Raw genomic sequence first — 13,422 nt, forward strand, 5'->3', positions numbered from 1 at the left:
CCAATAATACGCATGGTGGCCGGCGACTGGTGAGTCGTCAAAAACGAAACTAAGTGACAGCGGGGGACCAGAGGATTCCAGAGCGGCGCCGTGGGCACAGGACTGCTGCAGGGGGCTGGTAATAGCCCCAGGTAAGTGAAACTCTTTACCCCCCGTTCAGTTAAGGTTCCCTTTAAGAGTACTATTATTTAGTTACTGCATGCTTACTGCTGAAATACCGCACATTTTACCGCATGTTCAGAAATGCAGAAAAATCTTTTAGAATTGCTAAAAAAAAAAGAGGAAACTACCTCATGAGGTATTTTATCTAAAAAAAAAAAAAAACAATTTACCTCACATAGTTAGCAGAATTGAGGCGTCACCTGTACCTAGCTTTAGATGCATAAACAGCTTCAATGTCATTTGTAGTGATGAATGATTGTAATCTGCTAATTAGAATAGCACACAATTTAGAGTACATTTTTGCAATTACAGCCATACGTAATTACGATTTGGACATTCAATTGATTTTGTGTAATCCATTCGTCACGTCACGCAATTTTCACGTAATTTTGTGCCGACCTTAGTTGTTCATAGCAAATCCCCCATACACACTATCTTCACAGTTGGTAGGTATGTTAAGGCCTGTATGGAGGCTTCGTTATTAATAGCTAAAGTCAGCACAAAATTACGTAAAATTACAATTCCTGATTACGTTTACGTGCAAAATTACAATTTTCCCCAAAATTTAGCATGACCATTTTCGCATCACAATTGCTAATTTGAGGCCCAATTGCTGTCCTTTTGGTAAGCTGAAGTGGAGAGAGGTCAAAGAAGGTTGCAGGAGGGCCCCTTGTCACCCACTAGGCCCCAAGCACTTGCCTAGGTTGCCTGGTGGATGATCCTGCAGGAGGGAGAATGTTTCCCAGTATCCCTGCATGGCAGAAAAAAAAATGTACCCTCTGTTTGAAGAGGCGGGACTTGTAGTTCTCAGGAAGTAAATAGCAAGCACCTGAGATCACTGAGGAAGGCATGAGGCCCTATGAATTGGTGCAGCAGACACGCCCACTTCCTTTTTTTGTTTTTTAAAAACGTTTTAAACTTTTTTATTCTATAGTCGATTGGAATACAGAATTTTGTTGATCGGAATGCTGGGTTTTACAATCATATCTGAAGAGAGGACTTGCCCTAATTGATCCATATATGGGAACAATCGATAATTACCTTTCAATTATTTACCATTCCAAAAATCTGATTGAATGATCGCATCTGAGGAAGATAATGTACCACCATTAATGGGCACCTTTACACAGATTTACCCACTGACAGGGCCGGTTCTAGAATTTCTCCTGTCTGACGCAAACTTTGGAGGATGCTCCCCCCCTCCCCGGGAATGCTGATATATATTCCCCCTCATCATAACCAATCAGGTAATGGTGCTGGTAGCAGACTGGCCATTCACAGCCGGCTGCTGCTCCTTTTGCCAACTGGTCACTGCACTGTCATTGGGCCAATCACTGCACTTGATCAGTTGCAGTGACCTATCAGATGTCACTGCTACTGATTGAGTGCAGTGATGGGCCCAATGATGGTGCTGTGGTCCTGCCCGCGAGATCATCGGCACCAGTTAGCAGCAGGCAGCTGTGATTGGCCAGTCTGATGCCAGCACACCTGCCTGATTGGTCACATGCTGAAGCTTCCCCTCTGACTGGCCATGGTGATCTCTTGCCGATGATGGGAGTTTTACCGTTTTGCCTTGATGAGAGGTGTATATTGACACCTAACCTGCTTATGATGTCATAGGGAAGGGCGGCAGGTGCCACTGGTCGAATGAGGACCCGGATGTATAAGCATGAGGTTTTGGGGATACATGGATGCGGAGGGTAATGTGTGTCCCAGGAAGGTAGGCAGGAAAGCAGAGACGAGGCAGGTGCCAGGTGGCTCAATCTGTTTGTCCAAACACCGCCCCCTAGATTTTGCCGCCTTAATCACATGGTTCAGGTGGCCTCATGGTAGGTCCGTCCCTGCCCACTACCTGCCAGAACAGAGATGAGGACACAGACTGCAATAAAAAAACACAAAGGTTCTATATCCTGTCCACACAATCCAAAACTTTTTATTTTTACCAGGAAATAGTTTCAGTTTTGCTCAGTCAGGAATACAGGAAGTGAGAGCTGGTTCCCCTGGCGACTGTGATCGCACTCATACAGGTCAGATCAGGGGAGGCTGTGATTGGCTGACGCCGCAGTGTGTGAGGACACTGAGAAGACACAGCGGAGGTTTTCTCATGAATCGGCTGTATTGCTTCCCCATCTGTCGGCTGAACAGCGGAGGCTGCTGACGGGGCCCTTCAGAGGCCCATGGGGCAAACAAAGCTATTTTTTGCCATATGGGCTGTTTTGTGCATCTAAACATTTGATTATGAGAGCCGCTCAGCCTCACTGATTCTCCATGTGATCATTTCAATAATTTAGTTTTGGGAAAGCAGCCAAAGTATGCGAGACCCTGGAGATGCAGCCAGCAGACACAGCTGTAGCTGAGAGCCAGGCAAAATCTGCTGTGTGTGTGTTCACCTAAGTGTGTGTGCAGGCGTGCCTGTCTGAGTGTCCCAGAATCCCCCACTCCCCCCTCCGCCGAACAATGGGCCTTCTCCATCAATCTTCAATTAACAAAATGACTGAACATTGATCAAGGGGGTTCTGTGGGCTGTAAAAATAAAAAACTGACCTTACGGCCTGGTGCACACCAAAAACCGCTAGCAGATCCGCAAAATGCTAGCAGATTTTGAAACGCTTTTTCTTATTTTTCTGCAGCGTTTCAGCTAGCGTTTTGCGGTTTTGTGTAGCGTTTTTGGTGTAGTAGATTTCATGTATTGTTACAGTAAAGCTGTTACTGAACAGCTACTGTAACAAAAAACGCCTGGCAAACCGCTCTGAAGTGCCGTTTTTCAGAGCGGTTTGCGTTTTTCCTATACTTAACATTGAGGCAGAAACGCATCCGCAATCCAAAATCTGCTGCAGCCCGGGAGTATGCGTTTCTGCAAAACGCCTCCCGCTCTGGTGTGCACCACCCCATTGAAATGCATTACCCTAGCAGATCCGCACCCGCAAGCAGATCGCAAACCGCAGCGGAAACGCTCCGGTGTGCACTAGGCCTACCTGACACTGACACAGAACCCCTTTAAGGAGTTTAAAATGCAGAGTGTAGTTTGAAAACTACAAATATTAGAGAATGATGCAATGTTATATAAAGAAAAGGCTACATAACTGAAAATAAAAATATGAGACTCTTTTCTTTGCTACTAATGTTCTATTAATTATCCGTGCTGAACATATAATTGGTTATATTATACATTTTTTTCACTTCAGTGCGACTTTAAATCAAACCTGAACTGAAAATGAAAAGTCAAAATAAACCATAAGTCATACTTACCTCCTGCGTAGTCTACTTATCAATTTCTTTCTCCTCTCCTGCATCCTGTTTGTCCACTGAGATCGATGGGATTCTCTGTCCTCTCTGTGTTCCATGCTTGGCTTTTTTTTTAAATACCTGAGTAAATAAGGTTTTAAATACTTACCAGACCTCCACCTAACACAAGAGGTCATAGGTGCTTCTCTATCTCCAATCAGAGAAGTGCCTGTGACCTCTTGTGCTAGGGGCGGGGCTACAAGCTGGAAGCCGAACATTCAGGAGGCCTGGAAAGTACTTTCCACTTCGCTAAAAAAAACACAAATGCCCACAAACAGGGCCGGCCTTAGGTTTCACAGCGCCCTGAGTGAAACCTGATTTTTGTGCCCCCTTCATCCTCTTCCCGCGTGTGCGCACACACAGGCCAATATGCAATTCACCTTTTCTCCTGAGATATCTCCTAGGACAGTGGTTCCCAACCTTTTTGATATTGTGACACATCACGCCAAATGCTCAGCTCTCCGTGACACATCACGTATGTATAATAGAAAAAACACTATTAATAGCCAGAAATGGATGGAAAGAGTGCATTATCCTGAATATACCTAAAAATGAATACTAGAAACTTTTAGGAATATTAATAAAAACAATCAGTGGGACAGTTAGCCCCCCCCCCCCCCCCTCCCATTTAGAATGATAGCACAGCAACGGCAATTTGCACCACACGTTATAGCCGCAGTGCATGCCCCCCCCCCCAAAAAAAAACACACCCTCAGACTCAGTATAGGTGCCCCCAGTATAGGATCTCATGCGTAGGTGCCCTCAATATAGGTTGCCAAGCATAGGTGCCCTCAGTATAGGAAGTCAGTTAAAGGTCTCCATCACCTCATAGGTAGCCAGGCGTAGTTGCCCCCAGTATAGGTAGCCATGTGTTTGTGCCCTCAGCAAAGGTAGCCAGCTATAGGCGCCCCCTTGGAAGCCGGCGCCCTGAGCGACCGCTCTGGTCGCACAGGTCAAAGGTCGGCTATGCCCACAAAGTCTCTACAAAATTGCATTTGAAAAGCAAATTAAAAACGATGTTGCAGGGCTTGTATCTTTGCTATTGGACTGCAATTGCTCCCAAAATGCGTCAGGACCTGTGACTGCTATTTGGCTTATGCTGGGAATACACGGTTCGTTTTTGCCTTCGTTTAAACCTTCGTTTCGATTGTGCCTTTTGTCCTTTTCGATCCCGAAATAATCGGTCATACGGTTAATATCACCACCCACGGTTTCGGTTTTTTTTTCGATTCTGATGGTTTCGTTTTTTCCAATGATCGAAGGCTGAAAAGAAACGAAACGAAAATCCCTTTTTACAGGGACGGACTAGCATAAACGAATATATAATCGATCTGAACAGCCATCAAGCCTACCAATGGCTCGATTAGATGGATAAAGGCCTCTTGCACACTGCACGCGATTCCGATTCAGATTCCGCTTTTTAATCAGTTTTTACATCAGATTCAGATTCCGATTTGCAGTGTGCAGGGAGCAAACTGCAAATCAGAATCTGAATCGGAAGTAAAAACTGATTAAAAAGCGGAATCTGAATCTGAATCGCGTGCAGTGTGCAAGAGGCCAAAGAGAGATAATATCAAACATGTTCGATCACTAGTCGTTCGTTTTTGGGGTCTATTAATCGAAACTATAATGAGATTATGACTTTAATCCCAATCTCTCTAGTGGTTTCCCACTCAATGAATTTTCATTAGCAAAGTGCTTTTTGGATTAACAAACGCTGCCAAAAGCGCTCCAGTGGGTCTCAGGCCTAACCGACACATCACCAAGGCCGCATTTATACTTTTTCTGCCCCTAGGCCACGTATATTGGAGGTCCCATGTGCAGCAGTGCCCCTCCACACATTCCATGTACAGTCCCCTCTTCCATGTATAATATCCATACCTCTAAACTTTTTGAGATAAGAGGGACACTTAAGCCACACCCCTGCCATACCTCTAATCACACCCCGGCACACCCCTGATCACGCCCCCATCACACCCCTAGTCACGCATACCATAAAGATTTCATAGGTAAAATATGTTGTTTTATGATTCAAAACACACTGATTCTTCTATCCTGTTTCATTTTCCTTCTTATTAACATTGAAAATAAGAAATATATCAATTTAACCTCTGGAACGTTATGGTTTTGGTAGCCTTAGGAGTCCCCAGGAGAAATCTATTAGATTTCATGTCTGCTGAACATGTTAGCTAGCACTAGGCTGGCTAGTATAGGTTGCCAGCACCCCCCTGATCACCCCAATCCAGCCACTTATACATTACCCCCCCCCCCCCGGCTCCAGCGATCGGCGCAGCCTCCCTGCACAGCTCCCGTCTTCTCTATGGGAAGGATCGTGACTGCGCATGATGTTGTGTACGATCCTCCCCATAGAGAAGACGGGAGCTGTGCAGGGAGGCTGCGGCGATCGCTGGAACCAGGCTGGGTAATGTATAAGTGGCTGGATTGGGGGGGATCAGGGGGGTGCTGGCAACCTATACTAGCCAGCCTAGTGCTAGCTAACATCTTCGGCAGACATTAAATCTAATAGGTTTCTCCTGAGGGACTCCTAAGGCTACCAAACCCTCCTGAGTGGCACAGCGCTCAGGAGGTTGAAGGATGGAAATAAAGTTTAGAGTCAATTAAACACATTTTTTTCAGTAGAAAAAGACATATATTAACATAGATCTGTACATCAGTCCTGAAAGAGGGACAAATGAGGCAGAAAGAGTAGAGATGAGCGTAATGGAGTAATTACGATTTCGCGAAATTTCGCGTAATTAGTGTAATTACGTTTATGGCCGTAAGTACATAATCGTAATGAAGAAGGATTTTGCGAAATTTCACGTAAGCGTAATTTTCGCGTAATTTTCGCATTGCAACGGGTATTACGAAATTAATGCGTATGGTCATGCTCCCGAAGCGGAAAAGTTGACGCATGTATCAATGTTAGGTAGCCGCCGACTTTAAGGGTTAATAGCAAAGCCCCCTTAAATGCTAAGAGCCTCAAATTTGGAGAATATATTAAGGAGATCAGGAGGAATAAGAGGAAAAAAAAATTTTCAAAAAGACCTTATAGTTTTTGAGAAAATCGATGTTAAAGTTTCAAAGGAAAAATGTAAACATTTAAAAACCCGCCGACTTTAACGGTTAATAGCAAAGCCTGCTTAAAGTTTAGGAACACCAAATTCCCAGGGTATATTAAGGGGATCAGAGGAAAAAATTTTTTTTCAAAAAGACCTTATAGTTTTTGAGAAAATCGATTTTTAAGTTTCAAGGGCGAAAATGTCTTTTAAATGCAGAAAATGTCCGTTTTTTTTGCACAGGTAACAATAGTGTATTATTTTCATAGATTCCCCCAAGTGGGAAGAGTTTTACTTACTTCGTTCTGAGTGTGGGAAATATTTAAAAAAAAAACGACGTGGGGTCCCCCCTCCCAGACCTCTTTAACCCCTTGTCCCCCATGCAGGCTGGGATAGCCAGAATGCGGAGCACCAGCCGCGTGGGGCTCCGCACCCGGACTATACCAGCCCGCATGGTCCATGGATTGGGGGGTCTCGGAAGGGGAGGGGCAGCCAAGCTTTCCCCTCCCCCTCCGAGCCCTTGTCCAATCCAAGGACAAGGGGCTCTTCTCCACCTCCGATGGGCGGTGGAGGTGGAGGCCGCGATTTCCTGGGGGGGAGGTTCATGGTGGAATCTGGGAGTCCCCTTTAAAAAGGGGTCCCCCAGATGCCCACCCCCCCCTCCCAGGAGAAATGAGTATAGAGGTACTTGTACCCCTTACCCATTTCCTTTAAGAGTTAAAAGTAAATAAACACACAAACACTTAGAAAAAGTATTTTAATTGAACAAAAAACATAACCACGAAAAAAGTCCTTTAATATTCTTAATTAACCATTAATACTTACCTGTCCCTTTAAATAAATGATCCCTCGAAATAGCCTCGGAAATGTTCTATCAGTTACAATGTAACAAAGTTATTACAATGTAACAACTTTGTTACATTGTAACTACGCCGCACCCGACGTCACTCGCCGCCGCCGCATACGCGTCTGCGCTGCACACATTACCGATGGGGTTCCTTTTGATTTGAAGGAACCCCATTGGTCTGCTAAGGACCAATGGGGCTCCTTGGAGCCAAAATACAAAGATGCTTCTCAGAGCTCTGAGCTATATAGCTCAGAGCTCTGTCGGGAATGTGTGCAGCGCAGACGCGTATGCGGCGGCGGCGAGTGACGTTGGGTGCGGCGTAGTTACAATGTAACAAAGTTGTTACATTGTAATAACTTTGTTACATTGTAACTGATAGAACATTTCCGAGGCTATTTCGAGGGATCATTTATTTAAAGGGACAGGTAAGTATTAATGGTTAATTAAGAATATTAAAGGACTTTTTTCGTGGTTATGTTTTTTGTTCAATTAAAATACTTTTTCTAAGTGTTTGTGTGTTTATTTACTTTTAACTCTTAAAGGAAATGGGTAAGGGGTACAAGTACCTCTATACTCATTTCTCCTTGGAGGGGGGGTGGGCATCTGGGGGACCCCTTTTTAAAGGGGACTCCCAGATTCCACCATGAACCTCCCCCCCAGGAAATCGCGGCCTCCACCTCCACCGCCCATCGGAGGTGGAGAAGAGCCCCTTGTCCTTGGATTGGACAAGGGCTCGGAGGGGGAGGGGAAAGCTTGGCTGCCCCTCCCCTTCCGAGACCCCCCAATCCATGGACCATGCGGGCTGGTATAGTCAGGGTGCGGAGCCCCACGCGGCCGGTGCTCCGCATTCTGGCTATCCCAGCCTGCATGGGGGACAAGGGGTTAAAGAGGTCTGGGAGGGGGGACTCCACGTCGTTTTTTTTTTAAATATTTCCCACACTCAGAACGAAGTAAGTAAAACTCTTCCCACTTGGGGGAATCTATGAAAATAATACACTATTGTTACCTGTGCAAAAAAAACCTGACATTTTCTGCATTTAAAAGACATTTTCGCCCTTGAAACTTAAAAATCGATTTTCTCAAAAACTATAAGGTCTTTTTGAAAAAAAAAATTTTCCTCTTATTCCCACTGATCCCCCTAATATACCCTGGGAATTTGGTGTTCCTAAACTTTAAGCAGGCTTTGCTATTAACCGTTAAAGTCGGCGGGTTTTTAAATGTTTACATTTTTCCTTTGAAACTTTAACATCGATTTTCTCAAAAACTATAAGGTCTTTTTGAAAAAAAAATTTTTCCTCTTATTCCTCCTGATCTCCTTAATATATTCTCCAAATTTGAGGCTCTTAGCATTTAAGGGGGCTTTGCTATTAACCCTTAAAATCGGCGGCTTTTTTATATTATACGGAGCGTTACGGTTTAACGCGAAATTACGGTAGCGTTTAATGCGAAATTACGGCATGAACGAAACGCGAAATTGAAAATTACGCTTACGGTATTTTCAATTACGATTTTAATGGCAATTACGCTACTGTAATTTCGCATCGTAATCGCAAATTTCGCATGCGTAATTTTAGTAATGCGAAATTACGAAAATTTCAGCTCAACTCTAAGAAAGAGGGACAAATGAGGAAGAAAGAGGGACAGAGGGACTGGGCTCCCAAAGAGGTACAGTTGGGAGCTATGAACATCTACTCCAGTATGTACTGCAGCCTCTCTTTCATGTACAGCTCCCTTGGGCATCAGCTTCAGTTTTATTGTGCTGCTCCCCATTTGCAACCTTCTCTTTCATATGTAGCCCTGTAACCCCTATTTCATGTCCAGGTGCCCCCTCGGGCTGCAACCTCCCAAGGCTCGGGCCTTTGTGACCTTTACAGAAATCCGGCCCTGCACATCACCACTTGGAGCACACCATCAGAGGCATATCTAGAGAAAACAGCGCCTATGACTAACATCAAAATTCAGCCCCGGGATGAGCTGCATGAGTTAAAATCCACAGCGCACGCTGCGGGCTGTGTAGTGTGCGCTGCTTACTCCCTTGTGTTTAGCGGCCAGTCCTTTACTCCCGCCATGAGCCCTGTCGCGTCCTGTAGCTGTTTAGGACGTGATCTCCGCACTTTGATTGGCCTAAAACTGGCAGCCTATTGGGCCAATCAAAGTGCGGGTACCCAAGCCCCATGGCCTATAAGAGTATTGCAATAGGTTAGCCTATACATATCCCCCAAATAACAGTCAGGCAGCTCATCCCCCAAAAGATGTAACCAGGTAGCAGAATGACCTCCAGATAAAAACTCGAATCTGTATGGAGAACATCAGAGATGCTACAGAGCAGGGCCCCCAGTAAGAGGCGCCCATGGCACATGCCATTCCTGCACCCCTGTAGATAGGCCTCTGCACACCACAGAGACCACCATACAGTCAGTCTATTTAAAGTCACTGTTCATGACTCCTTTCGTTACTGTCCTCCGCATACAGCATCCTTGCATTTTCTAAGCACTTACATCACAGTGCTGTGAGCATTTATGACGCTGAGGCATAATGTTAGGCGGAGGATGCCAGCACTGCCTTGACAAGTAAATTACTGGAGGATATATAAATCCAGGCAAATAACTGCTAATCAGTGTGGGCACTGTAAAAGCTGGTTTATCTTATTTTTAAAGGATGATGTAGATTATATTGTGAAGATGAGAACATCATTACGTAGATACCTAAATCAGATTTGTGTTGGAGTTAAGATTCATAAGATGAGATTCTACAGAGGTTCACAATACTTGGTGCTGTACGTATCATTGAAATCTGATGCCCTACTGGGATTTGGTGTTTCACAGATTCACTGAGATGTGTTGCCCTAAAGAGATTCCCTGAGATTTGGTGGGCTACAAACATTCACTGAGATTTGGTGTTCTGCAGAAATTCACTGAGATTTGGTGCTCTACAGAGATTCACTGAGATTTGGTGGGCTACAAACATTCACTGAGATTTGGTGCTCTACAGAGATTCACTGAGATTTGGTGGGCTACAAACATTCACTGAGATTTGGTGCTCTGCAGAAATTCACTGAGCTTTGGTGCTCTACAGAGATTCACTGAGCTTTGGTGCTCTGCAGAGTTACATTGGGATTTGGCCCTCCTTACAGAGATTCACTGAGCTTTGGTGCTCTGCAGAGTTTCATTGAGATTTGGTACTCCCTACAGAGATTCACTTAAGGGGCCCATACACTGGTCGATTTCAGCCATCGATCGATTCTACTGCTGGCAGCAGATCAATGGCCCATAGGGTTGCATTGGATTTAATGGTTCAGTAATGCATTTAGATTGATTTCCAATAGATTCAATTATGAAATCTATTGAAAGTCTGTTCCTAGTGCGTGGCACACATCAGATAGATTCCTGTCAGATTCGACTTGACAGGCATCTGACAGAAATCTATCTGATGGTCGAATCTGCTGCAAATCTATAAGTGTATGGCCACCTTTAGATTTTGTGCTGTGCAGATTGAGATTTGGTGATTTAGGCTGCATTTCCACTTGTGCGGTGCGAATCGCCGCGGTAAAAATTCGCATGCGGATGCGAATTTCGCATGCGGGTCTATGCGAATTTTCATGCGAATTCGCATGGATGACGGTGTATGCGAATTTAACCATGGCAGTGCTGGTGTGCTTTTCCATTGTTTCTATGCGAATTCGCATGAAAATTCGCATACCCAAACCTCATGCGAATTTCCTATTACATACATTGTATGCGATTCGCATAGCGGTATGCAGTATGCGAATTCTGATGGCTCTGCCATGCGAATTTTTTCTGCACAGAAAAACGCAAAGGAATCCTGACAAGTGGAAACAGTCCCATTCACTTGTATTGCTATGCGAATTTGCATGCGAATTCGCTATAGTGGAAATGAGCCCTTACACAGATTCACTGAGATGAGATACTTGTGCAGGTCTTACCTGTATTGTGGACCTGTGATGGCTGCACATTACAGGACTTCTCAGTTTGACCTGCAATGTAACACAGCTGAGTTAGACCTAAATGCTTAAAACATAAATGCAGTTGTTTCCATTGGCTACAATCTATATATATAATAGAGTAAGTGCATCAACCTTCGAGCAAGAAGAAGAAGTAGCGCCCTGCCCCCAGGGCGTGCCTCAACCTTCAATCAAGAAGAAGTACTTTGCATGAGAAAATGTATGTGCGCTCAAACACCAAGTTTAAGGCTTCTTTTCCACGGACTGTTGAGCTGTGTGCTCAGCAAGCAGTTACCAGGCAGCAGCAAGCTGTTACCAGGCAGCAGTAAGCAGTTACCAGGCAGCAGCAAGCTGTTACCAGGCAATAGTGAGCAGTTGTAAGAGTTTGAGAGGCATTTTACTGCCTATATCAACTGTCCGTGGAAAAGAGGCCTACCCTAGCAAGTCTGGCTTTGCATATCTGGCCTAATTGGCTATTCATGAGGCAATGCTCATGCAAATTTGCTTTTGCATGCCAAACTATGCAGGGTCAAAAAACCAATAAAGCGGTCGCCCTGCTGCATGCCAGCGATGAGCGAAAATGCAAAAATTTGCTTCGACAAATTTTTACCGAATTTCCGCCTAATTTCGTTTTGACAGGCAAATTTTCCATCTAATTTTTTTCGCGTTAATTTTCGCCTAATGCCAGCCATTTTCGTGTTACTTGCGTATGATTGCGGACATTTTCCGCATAAGGGCATTAGCATCCGCATTCAGAGAAGTTTCTTGCGCATTATTGCGGACATTTTTCTGTATAAACATCCGCATAGACTGAATTTCCATGCGGATTATTGTGGACATTTTTCCGCATAAGGGCATAAGCATCCGCATACAATGAATTTTCGATTCTGGTCGAAAACGCAAATATTTCTGAAGATTTTCGTGAAAATTCGCAAAAAACGAAAACGGGATTTTCGATGCGAAAAGCAACACTGCTACATGCTACATTAGCACTATCCAGGAGCGCCACAGGGAGGATTCCCAATGCCCCCTTTTTATACAACCTGGGGGACCGTGCGGCTCTCTCACTGCCTGGGAACCACAGCGGCACCCCGGAGGGGGAGGCTAGGTGGCGCAGGCGACCCCCCCCCCCCCCCCCCCCCCAAGCGTGGCCAGCGCCGGGGAGAGCCGTCTGCACCCACCTCCCAATATTAAAAACAGGCACTTACCTTAAAGGGAACCAGAGACGAAGCACCCTTGTGTATTTTACCATGTATATCAGTAAGAACATTAGAGAAAACACTTACCATGCTCTCTGTTTCCTCCTCACTGCTAAAAGTGTCTGTTAACAGCAGTCACAAGAATCCCAGACTGAGCAATTAAATCTGGCTTTGCTGGGAATGATTATAGCTGAGTCATTATAGCAAAGCCACAAGGGGGCAGGCTTGGGCTTGAAATAACACCACAGAATACAGACTTAGCTATAATCTTTCTGTAGCAAAGCTAGACGGAGCAGCCTGACTTCTCAGTCGGGGATTCTTATCAGACGTGATAACAGTCAGATTACACAGAGAACAATGAAACAAAGGGCAGATTAGGTGTTTACTGTCATGTTCCCACTGATTTATAAGGTAAAATACAAGAGGGTGCTTCATCTCTGGTTCTCTTTAACGTCCATTGCGTTCTGCTACATGCGCATTAACTTGGGGGCTCCACATGAGAAAGGAGAGAAGCATGGGTCACCCCGAGCTTTAGAGCTCAGGGCTGGCTCACATACAACACTCCGGGGGGGGGGGGGGGGGGTGGAGGACAAGCGCAGACAACTAACTCCAGGGCTCACACCACTGGAGCAAGCCATCCACCACCTGCCTCCAAAGGATACAAACTGCAAAAAATGCTTTCCATGAGAAAATTAATGTGCATGTAGCAGAACGCAATGGACGTTAAGGTAAGTGCCTGTTTTTAATATTAAGAGGTGGCTGCAGACGGCTCTCCCTGGCGCTGGCCACGCTTGGGGGGGTCGGCTGCGCCACCCAGCCTCCCCCTCCGGGGTGCCGCTGTGGTTCCCAGGCAGTGAGAGAGCCTAGGACCCCGCGGTCCCCGCGGTTGTATAAAAAGGGGAGCATTGG

The 13,422-nt window shown here is 45.2% G+C and overlaps 1 protein-coding gene across 1 annotated transcript in view; it reads right to left on the reverse strand.

The window, feature by feature from the left end:
• The window catches only part of SUSD4 (sushi domain containing 4), a 243,224-nt gene that overhangs the window by 217,237 nt on the left and 12,565 nt on the right, over positions 1-13,422 (reverse strand). The window contains exon 2 of the mRNA XM_068279673.1: positions 11,297-11,347. The gene's annotated coding sequence lies outside the window, so the exon portion shown is untranslated. The remainder of the gene's footprint in view (positions 1-11,296; positions 11,348-13,422) is intronic.

Source organism: Hyperolius riggenbachi, chromosome 4, assembly GCF_040937935.1.
Source record: "Hyperolius riggenbachi isolate aHypRig1 chromosome 4, aHypRig1.pri, whole genome shotgun sequence".
In the NCBI taxonomy this organism is placed as follows: domain Eukaryota; kingdom Metazoa; phylum Chordata; class Amphibia; order Anura; family Hyperoliidae; genus Hyperolius; species Hyperolius riggenbachi.